We start from the raw sequence: 25,112 nt of genomic DNA, 5'->3' as shown, positions 1-25,112 counted from the left end.
TTAAAAAGGGGATGCAACAAGAGGACTTCCCAGGAGGTCACCCATCCTAGTACTACTCTCGCCCAAGCACGCTTAACTTCAGAGTTCTGATGGGATCCGGTGGTTTAATGCTGGTATGATCGCATCCGACATGTTACCCCCGTCTTCGTCCCTTATGCTTGCCCGTCCCAGCTCCACTACACACACGATTGCACATTCCTTTGGCCGCTCCCGCTCAACTACGGAGACGAGTTTTACCACGGTTCAACCGCACGAGTGCCTATTTACCATGGTTTCGACCCCTTTCAGAACACGCTTGCCGCCGCTAGACGCGTGAATAATGAGCAGCGAGCTAAAACTTACCGTAAACGTGCAAAATAATAAAACGTGCTAAACATACGTCGCGCTCGTGCGTTTTGTTTTGCACGCCGCGCAAAAAAAATTAGAAAGGGAATGCAACACAAGGACTTCCCAGGAGGTCACCCATCCTAATACTACTCTCGCCCAAGCACGCTTAACTTCGGAGTTCTCATGGGATCCGGTGCTTTAGTGCTGGTATGATCGCATCCGACATGTTACCCCCGTCTTCGTCCCTTATGCTTGCCCCTCCCCGTTCCACTACACACACGATTGCACACTCTTTGGCCGCTCCCGCTCAACTACGGAGACGAGTTTTACCACGGTTCAACCGCACCAGTGCCTATTTACCATGGTTTCGACCCCTTTCAGAACATGCTTGCCGCCGCTAGACGCGTGAATGATGAGCAGCGAGCTAAAACTTACCGTAAACGTGCAAAATAATAAAACGTGCTAAACATACGTCGCGCTCGTGCGTTTTGTTTTGCACCCGGCGCAAAAAAAATAAAAAGGGGATGCAACAAGAGGACTTCCCAGGAGGTCACCCATCCTAGTACTACTCTCGCCCAAGCACGCTTAATTTCGAAGTTCTGATGGGATCCGGTGCTTTAGTGCTGGTATGATCGCATCCGACATGTTACCCCCGTCTTCGTCCCTTATGCTTGCCCCTCCCAGCTCCACTACAAACACGATTGCACATTCCTTTGGCCGCTCCCGCTCAACCACGGAGACTAGTTTTACCACGGTTCAACCGCACCAGTGCTTATTTACCATTGTTTCGACCCCTTTCAGAACACGCTTGCCGCCGCTAGACGCGTGAATGATGAGCAGCGAGCTAAAACTTACCGTAAACGTGCAAAATAATAAAACGTGCTAAACATATGTCGCGCACGTGCGTTTTGTTTTGCACGCGGCGCAAAAAAAATTAAAAAGGGAATACAACACGAGGACTTCCCAGGAGGTCACCCATCCTAGTACTACTCTCGCCCAAGCACGCTTAACTTCGGAGTTCTAATGGGATCCGGTGCATTAGTGCTGGTATGATCGCATCCAACATGTTACCCCCGTCTTCGTCCCTTATGCTTGCCCCTCCCAGCTCCACTACAAACACGATTGCACATTCCTTTGGCCGCTCCCGCTCAACTATGGAGACGAGTTTTACCACGGTTCAACCGCACCAGTGCCTATTTACCATGGTTTCGACCCCTTTCAGAACACGCTTGCCGCCGCTAGACGCGTGAATGATGAGCAGCGAGCTAAAACTTACCGTAAACGTGCAAAATAATAAAATGTGCGAAACATATGTCGCGCACGTGCGTTTTGTTTTGCACGTGGCGCAAAAAAATTAAAAAGGGAATGCAACACGAGGACTTCCCAGGAGGTCACCCAACCTAGTACTACTCTCGCCGAAGCACGCTTAACTTCGGAGTTCTGATGGGATCCGGTGCTTTAGTGCTGGTATGATCGCATCCAACATGTTACCCGCGACTTCGTCCCTTATGCTTGCCCCTCCCAGCTCCACTACACACACGATTGCACATTCCTCTGGCCGCTCCCGCTCAACTACGGAGAAGAGTTTTACCACGGTTCAACCGCACCAGTGCCTATTTACCATGGTTTCGACCCTTTCAGAACACGCTTGCCGCCGCTTGCCGCGTGAATGATGAGCAGCGAGCTAAAACTTACCGTAAACGTGCAAAATAATAAAACGTGCTAAACATATGTCGCGCACGTGCGTTTTGTTTTGCACGCGGCGCAAAAAAAATTAAAAAAGGAATGCAACACGAGGACTTCCCAAGAGGTCACCCATCCTAGTACTACTCTCGCCCAAGCACGCTTAACTTCGGAGTTCTCATGGGATCCGGTGCTTTAGTGCTGGTATGATCGCATCCGACATGTTACCCCCGTCTTCGTCCCTTATGCTTGCCCCTCCCAGCTCCACTACACACACGATTGCACACTCTTTGGCCGCTCCCGCTCAACTACGGAGACGAGTTTTACCATGGTTCAACCGCACCAGTGCCTATTTACCATGGTTTCGACCCCTTTGAGAACACGCTAGACGCGTGAATGATGAGCAGCGAGCTAAAACTTACCGTAAACGTGCAAAATAATAAAACGTGCTAAACATACGTCGCGCACGTGCGTTTTGTTTTGCACGCGGCGCAAAAAATATTAAAAAGGGAATGCAACACGAGGACTTCCCAGGAGGTCACCCATCCTAGTACTACTCTCGCCCAAGCACGCTTAACTTCAAAGTTCTGATGGGTTCCGGTGCTTTAGTGCTGGTATGATCGCATCAGACATGTTACCCCCGTCTTCGTCTCTTATGCTTGCCCCTCCCAGCTCCACTACACACACGATTGCACATTCCTTTGGCCGCTCCCGCTCAATCACGGAGACGAGTTTTACCACGGTTCAACCGCACCAGTGCCTATTTACCATGGTTTCGACCCCTTTCAGAACACGCTTGCCGCCGCTGGACGCGTGAATAATGAGCAGCGAGGTAAAACTTACCGTAAACGTGCAAAATAATAAAACGTGCGAAACATATGTCGCTCACGTGCGTTTTGTCTTGCACGCGGCGCAAAAAAATTAAAAAGGGAATGCAACACGAGGACTTCCCAGGAGGTCACCCATCCTAGTACTACTGTCGCCGAAGCACGCTTAACTTCGGAGTTCTGATGGGATCCGGTGCTTTAGTGCTGGTATGATCGCATCCGACATGTTACCCCCGTCTTCGTCCCTTATGCTTGCCCCTCCCGGCTCCACTACAGACACGATTGCACATTCCTCTGGCCGCTCCCGCTCAACTACGGAGACGAGTTTTACCACGGTTCAACCGCACCAGTGCCTATTTACCATGGTTTCGACCCTTTCAGAACACGCTTGCCGCCGCTAGACGCGTGAATGATGAGCAGCGAGCTAAAACTTACCGTAAACGTGCAAAATAATAAAACGTGCGAAACATATGTCGCGCACGTGCGTTTTGTTTTGCACGCGGCGCAAAAAAAATTAAAAAGGGAATGCAACACGAGGACTTCCCAGGAGGTCACCCATCCTAGTACTACTGTCGCCCAAGCTCGCTTAACTTCGGAGTTCTGATGGGATCCGGTGCTTTAGTGCTGGTATGATCGCATCCGACATGTTACCCCCGTCTTCGTCCCTTATGCTTGCCCCTCCCAGCTCCACTACACACACGATTGCACATTCCTCTGGCCGCTCCCGCTCAACTACGGAGACGAGTTTTACCACGGTTCAACCGCACCAGTGCCTATTTACCATGGTTTCTACCTCTTTCAGAACACGCTTGCCGCCGCTAGATGCGTGAATGATGAGCAGCGATCTAAAACTTACCGTAAACGTGCAAAATAATAAAACGTGCTAAACATATGTCGCGCACGTGCGTTTTGTTTTGCACGCGGCGCAAAAAAATTAAAAAGGGGATGCAACACGAGGACTTCCCAGGAGGTCACCCATCCTAGTACTACTCTCGCCCAAGCACGCTTAACTTTGGAGTTCTGATGGGATCCGGTGGTTTAATGCTGGTATGATCGCATCCGACATGTTACCCCCGTCTTCGTCCCTGATGCTTGCCCCTCCCAGCTCCACTACACACACGATTGCACATTCCTTTGGCCGCTCCCGCTCAACTACGGAGACGAGTTTTACCACGGTTCAACCGCACCAGTGCCTATTTACCATGGTTTCGACCCCTTTCAGAACACGCTTGCCGCCGCTAGACACGTGAATAATGAGCAGCGAGCTAAAACTTACCGTAAACGTGCAAAATAATAAAACGTGCTAAACATACGTCGCGCTCGTGCGTTTTGTTTTGCACGCCGCGCAAAAAAAATTAAAAAGGGAATGCAACACAAGGACTTCCCAGGAGGTCACCCATCCTAGTACTACTCTCACCCAAGCACGCTTTACTTCGGAGTTCTCATGGGATCCGGTGCTTTAGTGCTGGTATGATCGCATCCCACATGTTACCCCCGTCTTCGTCCCTTATGCTTGCCCCTCCCAGCTCCACTACACACACGATTGCACATTCCTTTGGCCGCTCCCGCTCAACTACGGAGACGAGTTTTACCACGGTTCAACCGCACCAGTGCCTATTTACCATGGTTTCGACCCCTTTCAGAACACGCTTGCCGCCGCTAGACACGTGAATAATGAGCAGCGAGCTAAAACTTACCGTAAACGTGCAAAATAATAAAACGTGCTAAACATACATCGCGCTCGTGCGTTTTGTTTTGCACGCCGCGCAAAAACAATTAAAAAGGGAATGCAACACAAGGACTTCCCAGGAGGTCACCCATCCTAGTACTACTCTCACCAAAGCACGCTTAACTTCGGAGTTCTCATGGGATCCGGTGCTTTAGTGCTGGTATGATCGCATCCGACATGTTACCCCCGTCTTCGTCCCTTATGCTTGCCCCTCCCAGCTCCACTACACACACGATTGCACATTCCTTTGGCCGCTCCCGCTCAACTACGGAGACGAGTTTTACCATGGTTCAACCGCACCAGTGCCTATTTACCATGGTTTCGACCCCTTTCAGAACACGCTTGCCGCCGCTAGACGCGTGAATAATGAGCAGCGAGCTAAAACTTACCGTAAACGTGCAAAATAATAAAACGTGCTAAACATACGTCGCGCTCGTGCGTTTTGTTTTGCACGCGGCGCAAAAAATAAATAAAAAGGGGATGCAACACGAGGACTTCCCAGGAGGTCACCCATCCTAATACTACTCTCGCCCAAGCACGCTTAACTTCGAAGTTCTGATGGGATCCGGTGCTTTAGTGCTGGTATGATCACATCCGACATGTTACCCCCGTCTTCGTCCCTTATGCTTGCCCCTCCCAGCTCCACTACACACACGATTGCACATTCCTTTGGCCGCTCCCGCTCAACTACGGAGACGAGTTTTACCACGGTTCAACCGCACCAGTGCTTATTTACCATTGTTTCGACCCCTTTCAGAACACGCTTGCCTCCGCTAGACGCGTGAATGATGAGAAGCGAGTTAAAACTTACCGTAAACGTGCAAAATAATAAAACGTGCTAAACATATGTCGCGCACGTGCGTTTTGTTTTGACCCCTTTCAGAACACGCATGCCTCCGCTAGACGCGTGAATGATGAGAAGCGAGTTAAAACTTACCGTAAACGTGCAAAATAATAAAACGTGCTAAACATATGTCGCGCACGTGCGTTTTGTTTTGCACGCGGCGCAAAAAAAATTAAAAAGGGAATGCAACAGGAGGACTTCCCAGGAGGTCACCCATCCTAGTACTACTCTCGCCCAAGCACGCTTAACTTCGGAGTTCAGATGGGATCCGGTGCTTTAGTGCTGGTATGATCGCATCCGACATGTTACCCCCGTCTTCGTCCCTTGTGCTTGCCCCTCCCGGCTCCACTACACACACGATTGAACATTCCTTTGGCCGCTCCCGCTCAACTACGGAGACGAGTTTTACCACGGTTCAACCGCACCAGTGCCTATTTACCATGGTTTCGACCCTTTCAGAACACGCTTGCCGTCGCTAGACGCGTGAATGATGAGCAGCGAGCTAAAACTTACCGTAAACGTGCAAAATAATAAAACGTGCTAAACATACGTCGCGCTCGTGCGTTTTGTTTTGCACGCCGCGCAAAAAAAATTAAAAAGGGAATGCAACACAAGGACTTCCCAGGAGGTCACCCATCCTAGTACTACTCTCACCCAAGCACGCTTAACTTCGGAGTTCTCATGGGATCCGGTGCTTTAGTGCTGGTATGATCGCATCCCACATGTTACCCCCGTCTTCGTCCCTTATGCTTGCCCCTCCCAGCTCCACTACACACACGATTGCACATTCCTTTGGCCGCTCCCGCTCAACTACGGAGACGAGTTTTACCACGGTTCAACCGCACCAGTGCCTATTTACCATGGTTTCGACCCCTTTCAGAACACGCTTGCCGCCGCTAGACACGTGAATAATGAGCAGCGAGCTAAAACTTACCGTAAACGTGCAAAATAATAAAACGTGCTAAACATACATCGCGCTCGTGTGTTTTGTTTTGCACGCCGCGCAAAAACAATTAAAAAGGGAATGCAACACAAGGACTTCCCAGGAGGTCACCCATCCTAGTACTACTCTCTCCCAAGCACGCTTAACTTCGGAGTTCTCATGGGATCCGGTGCTTTAGTGCTGGTATGATCGCATCCGACATGTTACCCCCGTCTTCGTCCCTTATGCTTGCCCCTCCCAGCTCCACTACACACACGATTGCACATTCCTTTGGCCGCTCCCGCTCAACTACGGAGACGAGTTTTAATATGGTTCAACCGCACCAGTGCCTATTTACCATGGTTTCGACCCCTTTCAGAACACGCTTGCCGCCGCTAGACGCGTGAATAATGAGCAGCGAGCTAAAACTTACCGTAAACGTGCAAAATAATAAAACGTGCTAAACATACGTCGCGCTCGTGCGTTTTGTTTTGCACGCGGTGCAAAAAATAAATAAAAAGGGGATGCAACACGAGGACTTCCCAGGAGGTCACCCATCCTAGTACTACTCTCGCCCAAGCACGCTTAACTTCGAAGTTCTGATGGGATCCGGTGCTTTAGTGCTGGTATGATCACATCCGACATGTTACCCCCGTCTTCGTCCCTTATGCTTGCCCCTCCCAGCTCCACTACACACACGATTGCACATTCCTTTGGCCGCTCCCGCTCAACTACGGAGACGAGTTTTACCACGGTTCAACCGCACCAGTGCTTATTTACCATTGTTTCGACCCCTTTCAGAACACGCTTGCCTCCGCTAGACGCGTGAATGATGAGAAGCGAGTTAAAATTTACCGTAAACGTGCAAAATAATAAAATGTGCTAAACATATGTCGCGCACGTGCGTTTTGTTTTGACCCCTTTCAGAACACGCTTGCCTCCGCTAGACGCGTGAATGATGAGAAGCGAGTTAAAACATACCGTAAACGTGCAAAATAATAAAACGTGCTAAACATATGTCGCGCACGTGCGTTTTGTTTTGCACGCGGCGCAAAAAAAATTAAAAAGGGAATGCAACAGGAGGACTTCCCAGGAGGTCACCCATCCTAGTACTACTCTCGCCCAAGCACGCTTAACTTCGGAGTTTTGATGGGATCCGGTGCTTTAGTGCTGGTATGATCGCATTCGACATGTTACCCCCGTCTTCGTCCCTTATGCTTGCCCCTCCCAGCTCCACTACACACACGATTGCACATTCCTTTGGCCGCTCCCGCTCAACTACGGAGACGAGTTTTACCACGGTTCAACCGCACCAGTGCCTATTTACCATGGTTTCGACCCTTTCAGAACACGCTTGCCGTCGCTAGACGCGTGAATGATGAGCAGCGAGCTAAAACTTACCGTAAACGTGCAAAATAATAAAACGTGTTAAACATATGTCGCGCACGTGCGTTTTGTTTTGCACGCGGCGCAAAAAAATTAAAAAGGGAATGCAACACGAGGACTTCCAAGGAGGTCACCCATCCTAGTACTACTCTCGCCCAAGCACGCTTAACTTCAGAGTTCTGATGGGATCCGGTGCTTTAGTGCTGGTATGATCGCATCCGACATGTTACCCCGTCTTCGTCCCTTATGCTTGCCCCTCCCAGCTCCACTACACACACGATTGCACATTCCTTTGGCCGCTCCCGCTCAACTACGGAGACGAGTTTTACCACGGTTCAACCGCACCAGTGCCTATTTACCATGGTTTCGACCCCTTTCAGAACATGCTTGCCGCCGCTAGACGCGTGAATAATGAGCAGCGAGCTAAAACTTACCGTAAACGTGCAAAATAATAAAACGTGCTAAACATATGTAGCGCACGTGCGTTTTGTTTTGCACGCGGCGCAAAAAAAATTAAAAAGGGACTGCAACACGAGGACTTCCCAGGAGGTCACCCATCCTAGTACTACTCTCGTCCAAGCACGCTTAACTTCGGAGTTCTGATGGGATCCGGTGCTTTAGTGCTGGTATGATCGCATCCGACATGTTACCCCCATCTCCGTCCCTTATGCTTGCCCCTCCCAGCTCCATTTCTTTAGCCGCTCCCGCTCAACTACGGAGACGAGTTTTACCACGGTTCAACCGCACCAGTGCCTATTTACCATGGTTTCGACCCCTTTCAGAACACGCTTGCCGCCGCTAGACGCGTTAATGATGAGCAGCGAGCTAAAACTTACCGTAAACGTGCAAAATAATAAAACGTGCTAAACATATGTCGCGCACGTGCGTTTTGTTTTGCACGCGGCGCAAAAAAATTAAAAAGGGAATGCAACACGAGGACTTCCCAGGAGGTCACCCATCCTAGTACTACTCTCGCCCAAGCACGCTTAACTTCGGAGTTCTGATGGGATCCGGTGCTTTAGTGCTGCTATGATCGAATCCAACATGTTACCCCGTCTTCGTCCCTTATGCTTGCCCCTCCCAGCTCCACTACACACACGATTGCACATTCCTCTGGCCGCTCCCGCTCAACTACGGAGACGAGTTTTACCACGGTTCAACCGCACCAGTGCCTATTTACCATGGTTTCGACCCCTTTCAGAACACGGTTGCCGCCGCTAGACGCGTGAATTCTGAGCAGCGAGCTAAAACTTACCGTAAACGTGCAAAATAATAAAATGTGCTAAACATATGTCGCGCACGTGCGTTTTGTTTTGCACGCGGCGCAAAAAAATTAAAAAGGGAATGCAACACGAGGACTTCCTAGGAGGTCACCAATCCTAGTAGTACTCTCGCCCAAGCACGCTTAACTTCGGAGTTCAGATGGGATCCGGTGCTTTAGTGCTGGTATGATCGCATCCGACATGTTACCCCCGTCTTCGTCCCTTATGCTTGCCCTCCCAGCTCCACTACACACACGATTGCACATTCCTCTGGCCGCTCCCGCTCAACTACGGAGACGAGTTTTACCACGGTTCAACCGCACCAGTGCCTATTTACCATGGTTTCGACCCCTTTCAGAACACGGTTGCCACCGGTAGACGCGTGAATGATGAGCAGCGAGCTAAAACTTACCGTAAACGTGCTAAACATATGTCGCGCACGTGCGTTTTGTTTTGCACGCGGCGCAAAAAAAATTAAAAAGGGAATGCAACACGAGGACTTCCCTGGAGGTCACCCATCCTAGTACTACTCTCGCCCAAGCACGCTTAACTTCGGAGTTCTGATGGGATCCGGTGCTTTAGTGCTTTTATGATCACATCCGACATGTTACCCCCGTCTTCGTCCCTTATGCTTGCCCCTCCCAGCTCCACTACACACACGATTGCACATTCCTCTGGCCGCTCCCGCTCAACTACGGAGACGAGTTTTACGACGGTTCAACCGCACCAGTGCCTATTTACCATGGTTTCGACCCCTTTAAGAACACGGTTGCCGCCGCTAGACGCGTGAATGATGAGCAGCGAGTTAAAACTTACCGTAAACGTGCTAAACATATGTCGCGCACGTGCGTTTTGTTTTGCACGCGGCGCAAAAAAAATTAAAAAGGGAATGCAACACGAGGACTTCCCTGGAGGTCACCCATCCTAGTACTACTCTCGCCCAAGCACGCTTAACTTCGGAGTTCTGATGGGATCCGGTGCTTTAGTGCTGGTATGATCGCATCCGACATGTTACCCCGTCTTCGTCCCTTATGCTTGCCCCTCCCAGCTCCACTACACACACGATTGCACATTCCTTTGGCCGCTCCCGCTCAACTACGGAGACGAGTTTTACCACGGTTCAACCGCACCAGTGCCTATTTACCATGGTTTCGACCCCTTTCAGAACACGCTTGCCGCCACTAGACGCGTGAATGATGAGCAGCGAGCTAAAACTTACCGTAAACGTGCAAGATAATAAAACGTGCTAAACATAGATTGGACATTCCTTTGGCCGCTCCCGCTCATCTGCGGAGACGAGTTTTACCACGGTTCAACCACACTAGTGCCTATTTACCATGGTTTCGACCCCTTTTCAGAACACGCTTGCCGCCACTAGACGCGTGAATGATGAGCAGCGAGCTAAAACATACCGTAAACGTGCAAAATAATAAAACGTCCCAAACATATGTCGCGCACGTGCGTTTTGTTTTGCACGCGGCGCAAAAAAAATTAAAAAGCGAATGCAACACGAGGACTTCCCAGGAGGTCACCCATCCTAGTACTACTCTCGCCCAAGCACGCTTAACTTCGGAGTTCTGATGGGATCCGGTGCTTTAGTGCCGGTATGATCGCATCCGACATGTTACCCCCGTCTTCGTCCCTTATGCTTGCCCCTCCCAGCTCCACAACACACACTATTGCACATTCCTTTGGCCGCTCCCGCTAAACTACGGAGACGAGTTTTACCACGGTTCAACCGCACCAGTGCCTATTTACCATGGTTTCGACCCCTTTCAGAACACGCTTGCCGCCGCTAGACGCGTGAATGATGAGCAGCGAGCAAAAACTTATCTTAAACGTGCAAAATAATAAAACGTGCTAAACATATGTCGCGCACATGCGTTTTGTTTTGCACGCGGCGCAAAAAAATTAAAAAGGGAATGCAACACGAGGACTTCCAAGGAGGTCACCCATCCTAGTACTACTCTCGCCCAAGCACGCTTAACTTCGGAGTTCTGATGGGATCCGGTGCTTTAGTGCTGGTATGATTGCATCCGACATGTTACCCCGTCTTCGTCCCTTATGCTTCCCCTCCCAGCTCCACTACACACACGATTGCACATTCCTTTGGCCGCTCCCGCTCAACTACGGAGACGAGTTTTACCACGGTTCAACCGCACCAGTGCCTATTTACCATGGTTTCGACCCCTTTCAGAACACGCTTGCCGCCGCTAGACGCGTGAATAATGAGCAGCGAGCTAAAACTTACCGTAAACGTGCAAAATAATAAAACGTGCTAAACATATGTCGCGCACGTGCGTTTTGTTTTGCACGCGGTGCAAAAAAAATTAAAAAGGGAATGCAACACGAGGACTTCCCAGGAGGTCACCCATCCTAGTACTACTCTCGCCCAAGCACGCTTAACTTCGGAGTTCTGATGGGATCCGGTGCTTTAGTGCTGGTATGATCCCATCCGACATGTTACCCCCGTCTCCGTCCCTTATGCTTGCCCCTCCCAGCTCCATTTCTTTGGCCGCTCCCGCTCAACTACGGAGACGAGTTTTACCACGGTTCAACCGCACCAGTGCCTATTTACCATGGTTTCGACCCTTTTCAGAACACGCTTGCCGCCGCTAGACGCGTGAATGATGAGCAGCGAGCTAAAACTTACCGTAAACGTGCAAAATAATAAAACGTGCTAAACATATGTCGCGCACGTGCGTTTTGTTTGGCACGCGGCGCAAAAAAATTAAAAAGGGAATGCAACACGAGGACTTCCCAAGAGGTCACCCATCCTAGTACTACTCTCGCCCAAGCACGCTTAACTTCGGAGTTCTGATGGGATTCGGTGCTTTAGTGATGGTATGATCGCATCCGACATGTTACCCCCGTCGTCGTCCCTTATGCTTGCCCCTCCCAGCTCCACTACAAATACGATTGCACATTCCTTTGGCCGCTACCGCTCAACTACGGAGACGAGTTTTACCACGGTTCAACCGCACCAGTGCCTATTTACCATGGTTTCGACCCCTTTCAGAACACGCTTGCCGCCGCTAGACGCGTGAATGATGAGCAGCGAGCTAAAACTTACCGTAAACGTGCAAAATAATAAAACGTGCTAAACATATGTCGCGCACGTGCGTTTTGTTTTGCACGCGGCGCAAAAAACATTAAAAAGGGAATGCAACACGAGGACTTCCCAGGAGGTCACCCATCCTAGTACTACTCTCGCCCAAGCACGCTTAACTTCGGAGTTCTGATGGGATCCGGTGCTTTAGTGCTGGTATGATCGCATCCAACATGTTACCCCCGTCTCCGTCCCTTATGCTTGCCCCTCCCAGCTCCATTTCTTTGGACGCTCCCGCTCAACTACGGAGACGAGTTTTACCACGGTTCAATCGCACCAGTGCCTATTTACCATGGTTTCGACCCCTTTCAGAACACGCTTGCCGCCGCTAGACGCGTGAATGATGAGCAGCGAGCTAAAACTTACCGTAAACGTGCAAAATAATAAAACGTGCTAAACATATGTCGCGCACGTGCGTTTTGTTTTGCACGCGGCGCAAAAAAATTAAAAAGGGAATGCAACACGAGGACTTCCCAGGAGGTCACCCATACTAGTACTACTCTCGCCCAAGCACGCTTAACTTCGGAGTTCTCATGGGATCCGATGCTTTAGTGCTGGTATGATCGCATCCGACATGTTACCCCCGTCTTCGTCCCTTATGCTTGCCCCTCCCAGCTCCACTACACACACGATTGCACATTCCTCTGGCCGCTCCCGCTCAACTACGGAGACGAGTTTTACCACGGTTCAACCGCACCAGTGCCTATTTACCATGGTTTCGACCCCTTTCATAACACGGTTGCCGCCGCTAGACGCGTGAATTCTGAGCAGCGAGCTAAAACTTACCGTAAACGTGCAAAATAATAAAACGTGCTAAACATATGTCGCGCACGTGCGTTTTGTTTTGCACGCGGCGCAAAAAAAATTAAAAAGGGAATGCAACACGAGGACTTCCCAGGAGGTCATCCATCCTAGTACTACTCTCGCCCAAGCACGCTTAACTTCGGAGTTCTGATGGGATCCGGTGCTTTAGTGCTGGTATGATCGCATCCGACATGTTACCCCCGTCTCCGTCCCTTATGCTTGCCCCTCCCAGCTCCATTTCTTTGGCCGCTCCCGCTCAACTACGGAGACGAGTTTTACCACGGTTCAACCGCACCAGTGCCTATTTACCATGGTTTCGACCCCTTTCAGAACACGCTTGCCGCCGCTAGACGCGTGAATGATGAGCAGCGAGCTAAAACTTACCGTAAACATGCAAAATAATAAAACGTGCTAAACATATGTCGCGCACGTGCGTTTTGTTTTGCACGCGGCGCAAAAAAAATTAATAAGGGAATGCAACACGAGGACTTCCCAGGAGGTCACCCATCCTAGTACTACTCTCGCCCAAGCACGCTTAACTTCGGAGTTCTGATGGGATCCGGTGCTTTAGTGCTAGTATGATCGCATTCGACATGTTACCCCCGTCTTCGTCCCTTATGCTTGCCCCTCCCAGCTCCACTACAAACACGATTGCACATTCCTTTGGCCGCTCCCGCTCAACTACGGAGACGAGTTTTACCACGGTTCAACCGCACCAGTGCCTATTTACCATGGTTTCGACCCCTTTCAGAACACGCTTGCCGCCGCTAGACGCGTGAATGATGAGCAGCGAGCTAAAACTTACCGTAAACGTGCAAAATAATAAAACGTGCTAAACATATGTCGCGCACGTGCGTTTTGTTTTGCACGCGGCGCAAAAAAAATTAAAAAGGGAATGCAACACGAGGACTTCCCAGGAGGTCACCCATCCTAGTACTACTCTCGCCCAAGCACGCTTAACTTCGGAGTTCTGATGGGATCCGGTGCTTTAGTGCTGGTATGATCGCATCCGACATGTTACCCCCGTCGTCGTCCGTTATGCTTGCCCCTCCCAGCTCCACTACAAACACGATTGCACATTCCTTTGGCCGCTCCCGCTCCACTACGGAGACGAGTTTTACCACGGTTCAACCGCACCAGTGCCTATTTACCATGGTTTCGACCCCTTTCAGAACACGCTTGCCGCCGCTAGACGCGTGAATTCTGAGCAGCGAGCTAAAACTTACCGTAAACGTGCAAAATAATAAAACGTGCTAAACATATGTCGCGCACGTGCGTTTTGTTTTGCACGCGGCGCAAAAAAAATTAAAAAGGGAATGCAACACGAGGACTTCCCAGGAGGTCACCCATCCTAGTACTACTCTCGCCCAAGCATGCTTAACTTCGGAGTTCTGATGGGATCCGGTGCTTTAGTGCTGGTATGATCGCATCCGACATGTTACCTCCGTCTCCGTCCCTTATGCTTGCCCCTCCCAGCTCCATTTCTTTGGCCGCTCCCGCTCAACTACGGAGACGAGTTTTACCACGGTTCAACCGCACCAGTGCCTATTTACCATGGTTTCGACCCCTTTCAGAACACGCTTGCCGCCGCTAGACGCGTGAATGATGAGCAGCGAGCTAAAACTTACCGTAAACGTGCAAAATAATAAAACGTGATAAACATATGTCGCGCACGTGCGTTTTGTTTTGCACGCGGCGCAAAAAAATTAAAAAGGGAATGCAACACGAGGACTTCCCAGGAGGTCACCCATCCTAGTACTACTCTCGCCCAAGCACGCTTAACTTCGGAGTTCTGATGGGATACGGTGCTTTAGTGCTGGTATGATCGCATCCGACATGTTACCCCCGTCTCCGTCCCTTATGCTTGCCCCTCCCAGCTCCATTTCTTTGGCCGCTCCCGCTCAACTACGGAGACGAGTTTTACCACGGTTCAACCGCACCAGTGCCTATTTACCATGGTTTCGACCCCTTTCAGAACACGCTTGCCGCCGCTAGACGCGTGAATAATGAGCAGTGAGCTAAAACTTACCGTAAACGTGCAAAATAATAAAACATGCTAAACATATGTCGCGCACGTGCGTTTTGTTTTGCACGCGGCGCAAAAAAAATTAAAAAGGGAATGCAACACGAGGACTTCCCAGGAGGTCACCCATCCTAGTACTACTCTCGCCCAAGCACGCTTAACTTCGGAGTTCTGATGGGATCCGGTGCTTTAGTGCTGGTATGATCGCATCCGACATGTTACCCCCGTCTCCGTCCCTTATGCTTGCCCCTCCCAGCTCCATTTCTTTGGCCGCTCCCGCTCAACTACGGAGACGAGTTTACCACGGTTCAACCGCACAAGTGCCTATTTACCATGGTTTCGACCCCTTTCAGAACACGCTTGCCGCCGCTAGACGCGTGAATGATGAGCAGCGAGCTAAAACTTACCGTAAACGTGCAAAATAATAAAACATGCTAAACATATGTCGCGCACGTGCGTTTTGTTTTGCACGCGGCGCAAAAAAATTAAAAAGGGAATGCAACACGAGGACTTCCCAGGAGGTCACCCATCCTAGTACTACTCTCGCCCAAGATCGCTTAACTTCGGAGTTCTGATGGGATCCGGTGCTTTAGTGCTGGTATGATCGCATCGACATGTTACCCCCGTCTTCCTCCCTTATGCTTGCCCCTCCCAGCTCCACTACACACACGATTACACATTCCTCTGGCCGCTCCCGCTCAACTACGGAGACGAGTTTTACCACGGTTCAACCGCACCAGTGCCTATTTACCATGGTTTCGACCCCTTTCAGAACACTGTTGCCGCCGCTAGACGCGTGAATTCTGAGCAGCGAGCTAAAACTTACCGTAAACGTGCAAAATAATAAAACGTGCTAAACATATGTCGCGCACGTGCGTTTTGTTTTGCACGCGGCGCAAAAAAAATTAAAAAGGGAATGCAACACGAGGACTTCCTAGGAGGTCACCCATCCTAGTACTACTCTCGCCCAAGCACGCTTAACTTCGGAGTTCTGATGGGATCCGGTGCTTTAGTGCTGGTATGATCGCATCCAACATGTTACCCCCGTCTTCGTCCCTTATGCTTGCCCCTCCCAGCTCCACTACACACACGATTGCACATTCCTCTGGCCGCTCCCGCTCAACTACGGAGACGAGTTTTACCACGGTTCAACCGCACCAGTGCCTATTTACCATGGTTTCGACCCCTTTCAGAACACGGTTGCCGCCGCTAGACGCGTGAATGATGAGCAGCGAGCTAAAACTTACCGTAAACGTGCTAAACATATGTCGCGCACGTGCGTTTTGTTTTGCACGCGGCGCAAAAAAAAATAAAAAGGGAATGCAACACGAAGACTTCCCAGGAGGTCACCCATCCTAGTACTACTCTCTCCCAAGCACGCTTAACTTCGGAGTTCTGATGGGATCCGGTGCTTTAGTGCTGGTATGATCGCATCCGACATGTTACCCCGTCTTCGTCCCTTATGCCTGCCCCTCCCAGCTCCACTACACACACGATTGCACATTCCTTTGGCCGCTCCCGCTCAACTACGGAGACGAGTTTTACCACGGTTCAACCGCACCAGTGCCTATTTACCATGGTTTCGACCCCTTTCAGAACACGCTTGCCGCCGCTAGACGCGTGAATAATGAGCAGCGAGCTAAAACTTACCGTAAACGTGCTAAACATATGTCGCGCACGTGCGTTTTGTTTTGCACGCGGCGCAAAAAAAATTAAAAAGGGAATGCAACACGAGGACTTCCCAGGAGGTCACCCATCCTAGTACTACTCTCGCCCAAGCACGCTCAACTTCGGAGTTCTGATGGGATCCGGTGCTTTAGTGCTGGTATGATCGCATCCGACATGTTACCCCCGTCTTCGTCCCTTATGCTTGCCCCTCCCAGCTCCATTCCTTTGGCCGCTCCCGCTCAACTACGGAGACGAGTTTTACCACGGTTCAACCGCACCAGTGCCTATTTACCATGGTTTCGACCCCTTTCAGAACACGCTTGCCGCCGCTAGACGCGTGAATGATGAGCAGCGAGCTAAAACTTACCATAAACGTGCAAAATAATAAAACGTGCTAAACATATGTCGCGCACGTGCGTTTTGTTTTGCACGCGGCGCAAAAAAATTGAAAACGGAATGCAACACGAGGACTTCCAGGAGGTCACCCATCCTAGTACTACTCTCACCCAAGCACGCTTAACTTCGGAGTTCTGATGGGATCCGGTGCTTTATTGCTGGTATGATCGCATCCGACATGTTACCCCCGTCTTCGTCCCTTATGCTTGCCCCTCCCAGCTCCACTACACACACGATTGCACATTCCTCTGGCCGCTCCCGCTCAACTACGGAGACGAGTTTTACCACGGTTCAACCGCACCAGTGCCTATTTACCATGGTTTCGACCCCTTTCAGAACACGCTTGCCGCCGCTAGACGCGTGAATGATGAGCAACGAGCTAAAACTTACCGTAAACGTGCACAATAATAAAACGTGCTAAACATATGCCGCGCACGTGCGTTTTGTTTTGCACGCGGGGCAAAAAAAATGAAAAAGGGAATGCAACACGAGGACTTCCCAGGAGGTCACCCATCCTAGTACTACTCTCGCCCAAGCACGCTTTACTTCGGAGTTCTAATGGGATCCGGTGCTTTAGTGCTGGTATGATCGCATCCGACATGTTACCCCCCGTCTTCGTCCCTTATGCTTGCCCCTCCCAGCTCCATTCCTTTGGCCGCTCCCGCTCAACTACGGAGACGAGTTTTACCACGGTTCAACCGCACTAGTGCCTATTTACCATGGTTTCGACCCCTTTTCAGAACACGCTTGCCGCCGCTAGACGCGTGAATGATGAGCAGCGAGCTCAAACTTACCGTAAACGTGCAAAATAATAAAACGTGCTAAACATATGTCGCGCACGTGCGTTTTGTTTTGCACGCGGCGCAAAAAAAAAGGAATGCAACACGGGGACTTCCCAGGAGGTCACCCATCCTAGTACTACTCTCGCCCAAGCACGCTTAACTTCGGAGTTCTGATGGGATCCGGTGCTTTACTGCTGGTATGATCGCATCCGACATGTTTCCCCGTCTTCGTCCCTTATGCCTGCCCCTCCCAGCTCCACTACACACACGATTGCACATTCCTTTGGCCGCTCCCGCTCAACTACGGAGACGAGTTTTACCACGGTTCAACCGCACCAGTGCCTATTTACCATGGTTTCGACCCCTTTCAGAACACGCTTGCCGCCGCTAGACGCGTGAATAATGAGCAGCGAGCTAAAACTTACCGTAAACGTGCTAAACATATGTCGCGCACGTGCGTTTTGTTTTGCACGCGGCGCAAAAATAATTAAAAAGGGAATGCAACACGAGGACTTCCCAGGAGGTCACCCATCCTAGTACTACTCTCACCCAAGCACGCTCAACTTCGGAGTTCTGATGGGATCCGGTGCTTTAGTGCTGGTATGATCGCATCCGACATGTTACCCCCGTCTTCGTCCCTTATGCTTGCCCCTCCCAGCTCCATTCCTTTGGCCGCTCCCGCTCAACTACGGAGACGAGTTTACCACGGTTCAACCGCACCAGTGCCTATTTACCATGGTTTCGACCCCTTTCAGAACACGCTTGCCGCCGCTAGACGCGTGAATGATGAGCAGCGAGCTAAAACTTACCGTAAACGTGCAAAATAATAAAACGTGCTAAACATATGTCGCGCACGTGCGTTTTGTTTTGCACGCGGCGCAAAAAAAATTAAAAACGGAATGCAACACGAGGACTTCCCAGGAGGTCACCCATCCTAGTACTACTCTCGCCCAAGCACGCTTAACTTCGGGGTTCTGATGGGATCCGGTGCTTTAGTGCTGGTATGATCGCATCCGACATGTTACCCCCGTCTTCGTCCCTTATGCTTGCCCCTCCCAGCTCCACCACACACACGATTGCACATTCCTCTGGCCGCTCCCGCTCAACTACGGAGACGAGTTTTACCACGGTTCAACCGCACCAGTGCCTATTTACCATGGTTTCGACCCCTTTCAGAACACGCTTGCCGCCGCTAGACGCGTGAATGATGAGCAGCGAGCTAAAACTTACCATAAACGTGCAAAATAATAAAACGTGCTAAACATATGTCGCGCACGTGCGTTTTGTTTTGCACGCGGCGCAAAAAAATTGAAAACGGAATGCAACACGAGGACTTCCAGGAGGTCACCCATCCTAGTACTACTCTCACCCAAGCACGCTTAACTTCGGAGTTCTGATGGGATCCGGTGCTTTAGTGCTGGTATGATCGCATCCGACATGTTACCCCCGTCTTCGTCCCTTATGCTTGCCCCTCCCAGCTCCACTACACACACGATTGCACATTCCTCTGGCCGCTCCCGCTCAACTACGGAGACGAGTTTTACCACGGTTCAACCGCACCAGTGCCTATTTACCATGGTTTCGACCCCTTTCAGAACACGCTTGCCGCCGCTAGACGCGTGAATGATGAGCAACGAGCTAAAACTTACCGTAAACGTGCACAATAATAAAACGTGCTAAACATATGCCGCGCACGTGCGTTTTGTTTTGCACGCGGGGCAAAAAAAATGAAAAAGGGAATGCAACACGGGGAATTCCCAGGAGGTCACCCATCCTAGTACTACTCTCGCCCAAGCACGCTTAACTTCGGAGTTCTGATGGGATCCGGTGCTTTAGTGCTGGTATGATCGCATCCGACATGTTACCCCCCGTCTTCGTCCCTTATGCTTGCCCCTCCCAGCTCCATTCCTTTGGCCGCTCCCGCTCAACTACGGAGACGAGTTTTACCACGGTTCAACCGCACCAGTGCCTATTTACCATGGTTTCGACCCCTTTCAGAACACGCTTGCCGCCGCTAGACGCGTGAATGATGAGCAGCGAGCTAAAACTTACTGTAAACGTGCAAAATAATAAAACGTGCTAAACATATGTCGCGCACGTGCGTTTTGTTTTGCACGCGGCGCAAAAAAATTAAAAAGGGAATGCAACACGAGGACTTCCCAGGAGGTCACCCATCCTAGTACTACTCTCGCCCAAGCACGCTTAACTTCGGAGTTCTGATGGGATCCGGTGCTTTAGTGCTGGTATGATCGAATCCAACATGTTACCCCCGTCTTCGTCCCTTATGCTTGCCCCTCCCAGCTCCACTACACACACGATTGCACATTCCTCTGGCCGCTCCCGCTCAACTACGGAGACGAGTTTTACCACGGTTCAACCGCACCAGTGCTTATTTACCATGGTTTCGACCCTTTCAGAACACGCTTGCCGCCGCTAGACGCGTGAATGATGAGCAGCGAGCTAAAACTTACCGTAAACGTGCACAATAATAAAACGTGCTAAACATATGCCGCGCACGTGCGTTTTGTTTTGCACGCGGGGCAAAAAAAATAAAAAGGGAATGCAACACGAGGACTTCCCAGGAGGTCACCCATCCTAGTACTACTCTCGCCCAAGCACGCTCAACTTCGGAGTTCTGATGGGATCCGGTGCTTTAGTGCTGGTATGATCGCATCCGACATGTTACCCCCGTCTTCGTCCCTTATGCTTGCCCCTCCCAGCTCCATTCCTTTGGCCGCTCCCGCTCAACTACGGAGACGAGTTTTACCACGGTTCAACCGCACCAGTGCCTATTTACCATGGTTTCGACCCCTTTCAGAACACGCTTGCCGCCGCTAGACGCGTGAATGATGAGCAGCGAGCTAAAACTTACCATAAACGTGCAAAATAATAAAACGTGCTAAACATATGTCGCGCACGTGCGTTTTGTTTTGCACGCGGCGCAAAAAAATTGAAAACGGAATGCAACACGAGGACTTCCAGGAGGTCACCCATCCTAGTACTACTCTCACCCAAGCACGCTTAACTTCGGAGTTCTGATGGGATCCGGTGCTTTATTGCTGGTATGATCGCATCCGACATGTTACCCCCGTCTTCGTCCCTTATGCTTGCCCCTCCCAGCTCCACTACACACACGATTGCACATTCCTCTGGCCGCTCCCGCTCAACTACGGAGACGAGTTTTACCACGGTTCAACCGCACCAGTGCCTATTTACCATGGTTTCGACCCCTTTCAGAACACGCTTGCCGCCGCTAGACGCGTGAATGATGAGCAACGAGCTAAAACTTACCGTAAACGTGCACAATAATAAAACGTGCTAAACATATGCCGCGCACGTGCGTTTTGTTTTGCACGCGGGGCAAAAAAAATGAAAAAGGGAATGCAACACGAGGACTTCCCAGGAGGTCACCCATCCTAGTACTACTCTCGCCCAAGCACGCTTTACTTCGGAGTTCTAATGGGATCCGGTGCTTTAGTGCTGGTATGATCGCATCCGACATGTTACCCCCCGTCTTCGTCCCTTATGCTTGCCCCTCCCAGCTCCATTCCTTTGGCCGCTCCCGCTCAACTACGGAGACGAGTTTTACCACGGTTCAACCGCACTAGTGCCTATTTACCATGGTTTCGACCCCTTTTCAGAACACGCTTGCCGCCGCTAGACGCGTGAATGATGAGCAGCGAGCTCAAACTTACCGTAAACGTGCAAAATAATAAAACGTGCTAAACATATGTCGCGCACGTGCGTTTTGTTTTGCACGCGGCGCAAAAAAAAAGGAATGCAACACGGGGACTTCCCAGGAGGTCACCCATCCTAGTACTACTCTCGCCCAAGCACGCTTAACTTCGGAGTTCTGATGGGATCCGGTGCTTTACTGCTGGTATGATCGCATCCGACATGTTTCCCCGTCTTCGTCCCTTATGCCTGCCCCTCCCAGCTCCACTACACACACGATTGCACATTCCTTTGGCCGCTCCCGCTCAACTACGGAGACGAGTTTTACCACGGTTCAACCGCACCAGTGCCTATTTACCATGGTTTCGACCCCTTTCAGAACACGCTTGCCGCCGCTAGACGCGTGAATAATGAGCAGCGAGCTAAAACTTACCGTAAACATGCTAAACATATGTCGCGCACGTGCGTTTTGTTTTGCACGCGGCGCAAAAATAATTAAAAAGGGAATGCAACACGAGGACTTCCCAGGAGGTCACCCATCCTAGTACTACTCTCACCCAAGCACGCTCAACTTCGGAGTTCTGATGGGATCCGGTGCTTTAGTGCTGGTATGATCGCATCCGACATGTTACCCCCGTCTTCGTCCCTTATGCTTGCCCCTCCCAGCTCCATTCCTTTGGCCGCTCCCGCTCAACTACGGAGACGAGTTTACCACGGTTCAACCGCACCAGTGCCTATTTACCATGGTTTCGACCCCTTTCAGAACACGCTTGCCGCCGCTAGACGCGTGAATGATGAGCAGCGAGCTAAAACTTACCGTAAACGTGCAAAATAATAAAACGTGCTAAACATATGTCGCGCACGTGCGTTTTGTTTTGCACGCGGCGCAAAAAAAATTAAAAACGGAATGCAACACGAGGACTTCCCAGGAGGTCACCCATCCTAGTACTACTCTCGCCCAAGCACGCTTAACTTCGGGGTTCTGGTGGGATCCGGTGCTTTAGTGCTGGTATGATCGCATCCGACATGTTACCCCCGTCTTCGTCCCTTATGCTTGCCCCTCCCAGCTCCACCACACACACGATTGCACATTCCTCTGGCCGCTCCCGCTCAACTACGGAGACGAGTTTTACCACGGTTCAACCGCACCAGTGCCTATTTACCATGGTTTCGACCCCTTTCAGAACACGCTTGCCGCCGCTAGACGCGTGAATGATGAGCAGCGAGCTAAAACTTACCATAAACGTGCAAAATAATAAAACGTGCTAAACATATGTCGCGCACGTGCGTTTTGTTTTGCACGCGGCGCAAAAAAATTGAAAACGGAATGCAACACGAGGACTTCCAGGAGGTCACCCATCCTAGTACTACTCTCACCCAAGCACGCTTAACTTCGGAGTTCTGATGGGATCCGGTGCTTTAGTGCTGGTATGATCGCATCCGACATGTTACCCCCGTCTTCGTCCCTTATGCTTGCCCCTCCCAGCTCCACTACACACACGATTGCACATTCCTCTGGCCGCTCCCGCTCAACTACGGAGACGAGTTTTACCACGGTTCAACCGCACCAGTGCCTATTTACCATGGTTTCGACCCCTTTCAGAACACGCTTGCCGCCGCTAGACGCGTGAATGATGAGCAACGAGCTAAAACTTACCGTAAACGTGCACAATAATAAAACGTGCTAAACATATGCCGCGCACGTGCGTTTTGTTTTGCACGCGGGGCAAAAAAAATGAAAAAGGGAATGCAACACGGGGAATTCCCAGGAGGTCACCCATCCTAGTACTACTCTCGCCCAAGCACGCTTAACTTCGGAGTTCTGATGGGATCCGGTGCTTTAGTGCTGGTATGATCGCATCCGACATGTTACCCCCGTCTTCGTCCCTTATGCTTGCCCCTCCCAGCTCCATTCCTTTGGCCGCTCCCGCTCAACTACGGAGACGAGTTTTACCACGGTTCAACCGCACCAGTGCCTATTTACCATGGTTTCGACCCCTTTCAGAACACGCTTGCCGCCGCTAGACGCGTGAATGATGAGCAGCGAGCTAAAACTTACTGTAAACGTGCAAAATAATAAAACGTGCTAAACATATGTCGCGCACGTGCGTTTTGTTTTGCACGCGGCGCAAAAAAATTAAAAAGGGAATGCAACACGAGGACTTCCCAGGAGGTCACCCATCCTAGTACTACTCTCGCCCAAGCACGCTTAACTTCGGAGTTCTGATGGGATCCGGTGCTTTAGTGCTGGTATGATCGAATCCAACATGTTACCCCCGTCTTCGTCCCTTATGCTTGCCCCTCCCAGCTCCACTACACACACGATTGCACATTCCTCTGGCCGCTCCCGCTCAACTACGGAGACGAGTTTTACCACGGTTCAACCGCACCAGTGCCTATTTACCATGGTTTCGACCCTTTCAGAACACGCTTGCCGCCGCTAGACGCGTGAATGATGAGCAGCGAGCTAAAACTTACCGTAAACATGCACAATAATAAAACGTGCTAAACATATGCCGCGCACGTGCGTTTTGTTTTGCACGCGGGGCAAAAAAAATAAAAAGGGAATGCAACACGAGGACTTCCCAGGAGGTCACCCATCCTAGTACTACTCTCGCCCAAGCACGCTCAACTTCGGAGTTCTGATGGGATCCGGTGCTTTAGTGCTGGTATGATCGCATCCGACATGTTACCCCCGTCTTCGTCCCTTATGCTTGCCCCTCCCAGCTCCACTACACACACGATTGCACATTCCTTTGGCCGCTCCCGCTCAACTACGGAGACGAGTTTTACCACGGTTCAACCGCACCAGTGCCTATTTACCATGGTTTCGACCCCTTTCAGAACACGCTTGCCGCCGCTAGACGCGTGAATGATGAGCAGCGAGCTAAAACTTACCGTAAACGTGCAAAATAATAAAACGTGCTAAACATATGTCGCGCACGTGCGTTTTGTTTTGCACGCGGCACAAAAAAAAATAAAAAGGGAATGCAACACGAGGACTTCCCAGGAGGTCACCCATCCTAGTACTACTCTCGCCCAAGCACGCTTAACTTCAGAGTTCTGATGGGATCCGGTGCTTTAGTGCTGGTATGATCGCATCCAACATGTTACCCCTGTCTTCGTCCCTTATGCTTGCCCCTCCCAGCTCCACTACACACACGATTGCACATTCCTTTGGCCACTGCCGCTCAACTACGGAGACGAGTTTTACCACGGTTCAACCGCACCAGTGCCTATTTACCATGGTTTCGACCCCTTTCAGAACACGCTTGCCGCCGCTAGACGCGTGAATGATGAGCAGCGAGCTAAAACTTACCGTAAACGTGCAAAATAATAAAACGTGCTAAACATATGTCGCGCACGTGCGTTTTGTTTTGCACGCGGCGCAAAAAAAATTAAAAAGGGAATGCAACACGAGGACTTCCCAGGAGGTCACCCATCCTAGTACTACTCTCGCCCAAGCACATTAACTTCGGAGTTCTGATGGGACCCGGTGCTTTAGTGCTGGTATGATCGCATCCGACATGTTACCCCCGTCTTCGTCCCTTATGCTTGCCCCTCCCAGCTCCACTACACACACGATTGCACATTCCTTTGGCCGCTCCCGCTCAACTACGGAGACGAGTTTTACCACGGTTCAACCGCACCAGTGCCTATTTACCATGGTTTCGA

General features: G+C 50.8%; 60 non-coding genes across 60 annotated transcripts; all 60 read right to left on the bottom strand.

Moving 5' to 3' along the window:
• Nucleotides 1-8: 8 nt before the first annotated feature.
• On the bottom strand, nt 9-127 carry LOC141039920 (5S ribosomal RNA). The gene has a single exon (XR_012200853.1). It is a non-coding gene; the product is annotated as a 5S ribosomal RNA (ribosomal RNA).
• A 302-nt stretch (nt 128-429) lies between these two features.
• LOC141039675 (5S ribosomal RNA) lies at nt 430-548 on the bottom strand. Its single transcript, XR_012200605.1, has one exon. It is a non-coding gene; the product is annotated as a 5S ribosomal RNA (ribosomal RNA).
• Nucleotides 549-848: 300 nt separating this feature from the next.
• LOC141039972 (5S ribosomal RNA) lies at nt 849-967 on the bottom strand. The gene has a single exon (XR_012200905.1). It is a non-coding gene; the product is annotated as a 5S ribosomal RNA (ribosomal RNA).
• Nucleotides 968-1,269: 302 nt separating this feature from the next.
• LOC141039521 (5S ribosomal RNA) lies at nt 1,270-1,388 on the bottom strand. The gene has a single exon (XR_012200450.1). It is a non-coding gene; the product is annotated as a 5S ribosomal RNA (ribosomal RNA).
• Nucleotides 1,389-1,689: 301 nt separating this feature from the next.
• LOC141039692 (5S ribosomal RNA) lies at nt 1,690-1,808 on the bottom strand. The gene has a single exon (XR_012200623.1). It is a non-coding gene; the product is annotated as a 5S ribosomal RNA (ribosomal RNA).
• A 301-nt stretch (nt 1,809-2,109) lies between these two features.
• Nucleotides 2,110-2,228, bottom strand: LOC141039374 (5S ribosomal RNA). Its single transcript, XR_012200303.1, has one exon. It is a non-coding gene; the product is annotated as a 5S ribosomal RNA (ribosomal RNA).
• A 291-nt stretch (nt 2,229-2,519) lies between these two features.
• Nucleotides 2,520-2,638, bottom strand: LOC141039918 (5S ribosomal RNA). Its single transcript, XR_012200851.1, has one exon. It is a non-coding gene; the product is annotated as a 5S ribosomal RNA (ribosomal RNA).
• A 301-nt stretch (nt 2,639-2,939) lies between these two features.
• LOC141039964 (5S ribosomal RNA) lies at nt 2,940-3,058 on the bottom strand. Its single transcript, XR_012200897.1, has one exon. It is a non-coding gene; the product is annotated as a 5S ribosomal RNA (ribosomal RNA).
• A 301-nt stretch (nt 3,059-3,359) lies between these two features.
• Nucleotides 3,360-3,478, bottom strand: LOC141039866 (5S ribosomal RNA). The gene has a single exon (XR_012200799.1). It is a non-coding gene; the product is annotated as a 5S ribosomal RNA (ribosomal RNA).
• Nucleotides 3,479-3,779: 301 nt separating this feature from the next.
• Nucleotides 3,780-3,898, bottom strand: LOC141039589 (5S ribosomal RNA). The gene has a single exon (XR_012200518.1). It is a non-coding gene; the product is annotated as a 5S ribosomal RNA (ribosomal RNA).
• Nucleotides 3,899-4,200: 302 nt separating this feature from the next.
• LOC141039850 (5S ribosomal RNA) lies at nt 4,201-4,319 on the bottom strand. Its single transcript, XR_012200783.1, has one exon. It is a non-coding gene; the product is annotated as a 5S ribosomal RNA (ribosomal RNA).
• Nucleotides 4,320-4,621: 302 nt separating this feature from the next.
• On the bottom strand, nt 4,622-4,740 carry LOC141039978 (5S ribosomal RNA). The gene has a single exon (XR_012200911.1). It is a non-coding gene; the product is annotated as a 5S ribosomal RNA (ribosomal RNA).
• Nucleotides 4,741-5,043: 303 nt separating this feature from the next.
• LOC141039665 (5S ribosomal RNA) lies at nt 5,044-5,162 on the bottom strand. The gene has a single exon (XR_012200595.1). It is a non-coding gene; the product is annotated as a 5S ribosomal RNA (ribosomal RNA).
• A 428-nt stretch (nt 5,163-5,590) lies between these two features.
• On the bottom strand, nt 5,591-5,709 carry LOC141039613 (5S ribosomal RNA). The gene has a single exon (XR_012200543.1). It is a non-coding gene; the product is annotated as a 5S ribosomal RNA (ribosomal RNA).
• A 301-nt stretch (nt 5,710-6,010) lies between these two features.
• LOC141039682 (5S ribosomal RNA) lies at nt 6,011-6,129 on the bottom strand. The gene has a single exon (XR_012200612.1). It is a non-coding gene; the product is annotated as a 5S ribosomal RNA (ribosomal RNA).
• A 302-nt stretch (nt 6,130-6,431) lies between these two features.
• LOC141039855 (5S ribosomal RNA) lies at nt 6,432-6,550 on the bottom strand. The gene has a single exon (XR_012200788.1). It is a non-coding gene; the product is annotated as a 5S ribosomal RNA (ribosomal RNA).
• A 303-nt stretch (nt 6,551-6,853) lies between these two features.
• LOC141039447 (5S ribosomal RNA) lies at nt 6,854-6,972 on the bottom strand. Its single transcript, XR_012200376.1, has one exon. It is a non-coding gene; the product is annotated as a 5S ribosomal RNA (ribosomal RNA).
• Nucleotides 6,973-7,400: 428 nt separating this feature from the next.
• On the bottom strand, nt 7,401-7,519 carry LOC141039878 (5S ribosomal RNA). The gene has a single exon (XR_012200811.1). It is a non-coding gene; the product is annotated as a 5S ribosomal RNA (ribosomal RNA).
• Nucleotides 7,520-7,819: 300 nt separating this feature from the next.
• Nucleotides 7,820-7,938, bottom strand: LOC141039556 (5S ribosomal RNA). The gene has a single exon (XR_012200485.1). It is a non-coding gene; the product is annotated as a 5S ribosomal RNA (ribosomal RNA).
• A 301-nt stretch (nt 7,939-8,239) lies between these two features.
• On the bottom strand, nt 8,240-8,358 carry LOC141039540 (5S ribosomal RNA). Its single transcript, XR_012200469.1, has one exon. It is a non-coding gene; the product is annotated as a 5S ribosomal RNA (ribosomal RNA).
• A 282-nt stretch (nt 8,359-8,640) lies between these two features.
• On the bottom strand, nt 8,641-8,759 carry LOC141039903 (5S ribosomal RNA). The gene has a single exon (XR_012200836.1). It is a non-coding gene; the product is annotated as a 5S ribosomal RNA (ribosomal RNA).
• Nucleotides 8,760-9,059: 300 nt separating this feature from the next.
• Nucleotides 9,060-9,178, bottom strand: LOC141039976 (5S ribosomal RNA). Its single transcript, XR_012200909.1, has one exon. It is a non-coding gene; the product is annotated as a 5S ribosomal RNA (ribosomal RNA).
• A 284-nt stretch (nt 9,179-9,462) lies between these two features.
• On the bottom strand, nt 9,463-9,581 carry LOC141040041 (5S ribosomal RNA). Its single transcript, XR_012200972.1, has one exon. It is a non-coding gene; the product is annotated as a 5S ribosomal RNA (ribosomal RNA).
• Nucleotides 9,582-9,866: 285 nt separating this feature from the next.
• LOC141040509 (5S ribosomal RNA) lies at nt 9,867-9,985 on the bottom strand. Its single transcript, XR_012201412.1, has one exon. It is a non-coding gene; the product is annotated as a 5S ribosomal RNA (ribosomal RNA).
• A 494-nt stretch (nt 9,986-10,479) lies between these two features.
• On the bottom strand, nt 10,480-10,598 carry LOC141040512 (5S ribosomal RNA). Its single transcript, XR_012201415.1, has one exon. It is a non-coding gene; the product is annotated as a 5S ribosomal RNA (ribosomal RNA).
• A 301-nt stretch (nt 10,599-10,899) lies between these two features.
• On the bottom strand, nt 10,900-11,018 carry LOC141039356 (5S ribosomal RNA). Its single transcript, XR_012200285.1, has one exon. It is a non-coding gene; the product is annotated as a 5S ribosomal RNA (ribosomal RNA).
• A 300-nt stretch (nt 11,019-11,318) lies between these two features.
• Nucleotides 11,319-11,437, bottom strand: LOC141039367 (5S ribosomal RNA). Its single transcript, XR_012200296.1, has one exon. It is a non-coding gene; the product is annotated as a 5S ribosomal RNA (ribosomal RNA).
• A 282-nt stretch (nt 11,438-11,719) lies between these two features.
• On the bottom strand, nt 11,720-11,838 carry LOC141039905 (5S ribosomal RNA). Its single transcript, XR_012200838.1, has one exon. It is a non-coding gene; the product is annotated as a 5S ribosomal RNA (ribosomal RNA).
• A 302-nt stretch (nt 11,839-12,140) lies between these two features.
• On the bottom strand, nt 12,141-12,259 carry LOC141040393 (5S ribosomal RNA). Its single transcript, XR_012201296.1, has one exon. It is a non-coding gene; the product is annotated as a 5S ribosomal RNA (ribosomal RNA).
• Nucleotides 12,260-12,541: 282 nt separating this feature from the next.
• LOC141039782 (5S ribosomal RNA) lies at nt 12,542-12,660 on the bottom strand. The gene has a single exon (XR_012200715.1). It is a non-coding gene; the product is annotated as a 5S ribosomal RNA (ribosomal RNA).
• A 302-nt stretch (nt 12,661-12,962) lies between these two features.
• LOC141040560 (5S ribosomal RNA) lies at nt 12,963-13,081 on the bottom strand. Its single transcript, XR_012201463.1, has one exon. It is a non-coding gene; the product is annotated as a 5S ribosomal RNA (ribosomal RNA).
• Nucleotides 13,082-13,364: 283 nt separating this feature from the next.
• Nucleotides 13,365-13,483, bottom strand: LOC141040478 (5S ribosomal RNA). Its single transcript, XR_012201381.1, has one exon. It is a non-coding gene; the product is annotated as a 5S ribosomal RNA (ribosomal RNA).
• Nucleotides 13,484-13,785: 302 nt separating this feature from the next.
• On the bottom strand, nt 13,786-13,904 carry LOC141040392 (5S ribosomal RNA). The gene has a single exon (XR_012201295.1). It is a non-coding gene; the product is annotated as a 5S ribosomal RNA (ribosomal RNA).
• A 302-nt stretch (nt 13,905-14,206) lies between these two features.
• LOC141039399 (5S ribosomal RNA) lies at nt 14,207-14,325 on the bottom strand. Its single transcript, XR_012200328.1, has one exon. It is a non-coding gene; the product is annotated as a 5S ribosomal RNA (ribosomal RNA).
• A 282-nt stretch (nt 14,326-14,607) lies between these two features.
• Nucleotides 14,608-14,726, bottom strand: LOC141039603 (5S ribosomal RNA). Its single transcript, XR_012200533.1, has one exon. It is a non-coding gene; the product is annotated as a 5S ribosomal RNA (ribosomal RNA).
• A 283-nt stretch (nt 14,727-15,009) lies between these two features.
• LOC141040391 (5S ribosomal RNA) lies at nt 15,010-15,128 on the bottom strand. The gene has a single exon (XR_012201294.1). It is a non-coding gene; the product is annotated as a 5S ribosomal RNA (ribosomal RNA).
• A 281-nt stretch (nt 15,129-15,409) lies between these two features.
• On the bottom strand, nt 15,410-15,528 carry LOC141039950 (5S ribosomal RNA). Its single transcript, XR_012200883.1, has one exon. It is a non-coding gene; the product is annotated as a 5S ribosomal RNA (ribosomal RNA).
• Nucleotides 15,529-15,829: 301 nt separating this feature from the next.
• LOC141040526 (5S ribosomal RNA) lies at nt 15,830-15,948 on the bottom strand. Its single transcript, XR_012201429.1, has one exon. It is a non-coding gene; the product is annotated as a 5S ribosomal RNA (ribosomal RNA).
• A 285-nt stretch (nt 15,949-16,233) lies between these two features.
• Nucleotides 16,234-16,352, bottom strand: LOC141039785 (5S ribosomal RNA). Its single transcript, XR_012200718.1, has one exon. It is a non-coding gene; the product is annotated as a 5S ribosomal RNA (ribosomal RNA).
• A 284-nt stretch (nt 16,353-16,636) lies between these two features.
• Nucleotides 16,637-16,755, bottom strand: LOC141039507 (5S ribosomal RNA). Its single transcript, XR_012200436.1, has one exon. It is a non-coding gene; the product is annotated as a 5S ribosomal RNA (ribosomal RNA).
• A 282-nt stretch (nt 16,756-17,037) lies between these two features.
• LOC141040009 (5S ribosomal RNA) lies at nt 17,038-17,155 on the bottom strand. Its single transcript, XR_012200942.1, has one exon. It is a non-coding gene; the product is annotated as a 5S ribosomal RNA (ribosomal RNA).
• Nucleotides 17,156-17,457: 302 nt separating this feature from the next.
• LOC141039372 (5S ribosomal RNA) lies at nt 17,458-17,576 on the bottom strand. The gene has a single exon (XR_012200301.1). It is a non-coding gene; the product is annotated as a 5S ribosomal RNA (ribosomal RNA).
• A 278-nt stretch (nt 17,577-17,854) lies between these two features.
• LOC141039531 (5S ribosomal RNA) lies at nt 17,855-17,973 on the bottom strand. The gene has a single exon (XR_012200460.1). It is a non-coding gene; the product is annotated as a 5S ribosomal RNA (ribosomal RNA).
• Nucleotides 17,974-18,257: 284 nt separating this feature from the next.
• LOC141039733 (5S ribosomal RNA) lies at nt 18,258-18,376 on the bottom strand. The gene has a single exon (XR_012200663.1). It is a non-coding gene; the product is annotated as a 5S ribosomal RNA (ribosomal RNA).
• Nucleotides 18,377-18,658: 282 nt separating this feature from the next.
• On the bottom strand, nt 18,659-18,777 carry LOC141039516 (5S ribosomal RNA). The gene has a single exon (XR_012200445.1). It is a non-coding gene; the product is annotated as a 5S ribosomal RNA (ribosomal RNA).
• Nucleotides 18,778-19,078: 301 nt separating this feature from the next.
• On the bottom strand, nt 19,079-19,196 carry LOC141039817 (5S ribosomal RNA). The gene has a single exon (XR_012200750.1). It is a non-coding gene; the product is annotated as a 5S ribosomal RNA (ribosomal RNA).
• Nucleotides 19,197-19,498: 302 nt separating this feature from the next.
• On the bottom strand, nt 19,499-19,617 carry LOC141040432 (5S ribosomal RNA). The gene has a single exon (XR_012201335.1). It is a non-coding gene; the product is annotated as a 5S ribosomal RNA (ribosomal RNA).
• Nucleotides 19,618-19,900: 283 nt separating this feature from the next.
• Nucleotides 19,901-20,019, bottom strand: LOC141039580 (5S ribosomal RNA). The gene has a single exon (XR_012200509.1). It is a non-coding gene; the product is annotated as a 5S ribosomal RNA (ribosomal RNA).
• A 300-nt stretch (nt 20,020-20,319) lies between these two features.
• Nucleotides 20,320-20,438, bottom strand: LOC141039506 (5S ribosomal RNA). Its single transcript, XR_012200435.1, has one exon. It is a non-coding gene; the product is annotated as a 5S ribosomal RNA (ribosomal RNA).
• Nucleotides 20,439-20,720: 282 nt separating this feature from the next.
• LOC141040008 (5S ribosomal RNA) lies at nt 20,721-20,838 on the bottom strand. The gene has a single exon (XR_012200941.1). It is a non-coding gene; the product is annotated as a 5S ribosomal RNA (ribosomal RNA).
• Nucleotides 20,839-21,140: 302 nt separating this feature from the next.
• Nucleotides 21,141-21,259, bottom strand: LOC141039371 (5S ribosomal RNA). The gene has a single exon (XR_012200300.1). It is a non-coding gene; the product is annotated as a 5S ribosomal RNA (ribosomal RNA).
• A 278-nt stretch (nt 21,260-21,537) lies between these two features.
• On the bottom strand, nt 21,538-21,656 carry LOC141039530 (5S ribosomal RNA). Its single transcript, XR_012200459.1, has one exon. It is a non-coding gene; the product is annotated as a 5S ribosomal RNA (ribosomal RNA).
• A 284-nt stretch (nt 21,657-21,940) lies between these two features.
• On the bottom strand, nt 21,941-22,059 carry LOC141039731 (5S ribosomal RNA). The gene has a single exon (XR_012200661.1). It is a non-coding gene; the product is annotated as a 5S ribosomal RNA (ribosomal RNA).
• A 282-nt stretch (nt 22,060-22,341) lies between these two features.
• Nucleotides 22,342-22,460, bottom strand: LOC141039786 (5S ribosomal RNA). Its single transcript, XR_012200719.1, has one exon. It is a non-coding gene; the product is annotated as a 5S ribosomal RNA (ribosomal RNA).
• A 301-nt stretch (nt 22,461-22,761) lies between these two features.
• Nucleotides 22,762-22,879, bottom strand: LOC141039816 (5S ribosomal RNA). Its single transcript, XR_012200749.1, has one exon. It is a non-coding gene; the product is annotated as a 5S ribosomal RNA (ribosomal RNA).
• Nucleotides 22,880-23,181: 302 nt separating this feature from the next.
• LOC141040431 (5S ribosomal RNA) lies at nt 23,182-23,300 on the bottom strand. Its single transcript, XR_012201334.1, has one exon. It is a non-coding gene; the product is annotated as a 5S ribosomal RNA (ribosomal RNA).
• A 282-nt stretch (nt 23,301-23,582) lies between these two features.
• Nucleotides 23,583-23,701, bottom strand: LOC141039579 (5S ribosomal RNA). The gene has a single exon (XR_012200508.1). It is a non-coding gene; the product is annotated as a 5S ribosomal RNA (ribosomal RNA).
• Nucleotides 23,702-24,001: 300 nt separating this feature from the next.
• LOC141039505 (5S ribosomal RNA) lies at nt 24,002-24,120 on the bottom strand. Its single transcript, XR_012200434.1, has one exon. It is a non-coding gene; the product is annotated as a 5S ribosomal RNA (ribosomal RNA).
• A 302-nt stretch (nt 24,121-24,422) lies between these two features.
• Nucleotides 24,423-24,541, bottom strand: LOC141040548 (5S ribosomal RNA). The gene has a single exon (XR_012201451.1). It is a non-coding gene; the product is annotated as a 5S ribosomal RNA (ribosomal RNA).
• Nucleotides 24,542-24,843: 302 nt separating this feature from the next.
• Nucleotides 24,844-24,961, bottom strand: LOC141039948 (5S ribosomal RNA). Its single transcript, XR_012200881.1, has one exon. It is a non-coding gene; the product is annotated as a 5S ribosomal RNA (ribosomal RNA).
• Between the last annotated feature and the right edge of the window lie 151 nt (nt 24,962-25,112).

Source organism: Aegilops tauschii, chromosome 1 (assembly GCF_002575655.3).
Source record: "Aegilops tauschii subsp. strangulata cultivar AL8/78 chromosome 1, Aet v6.0, whole genome shotgun sequence".
Classification (NCBI taxonomy): Eukaryota; Viridiplantae; Streptophyta; class Magnoliopsida; order Poales; family Poaceae; genus Aegilops; species Aegilops tauschii.
This window is presented reverse-complemented; position numbering and strand designations above follow the sequence as displayed.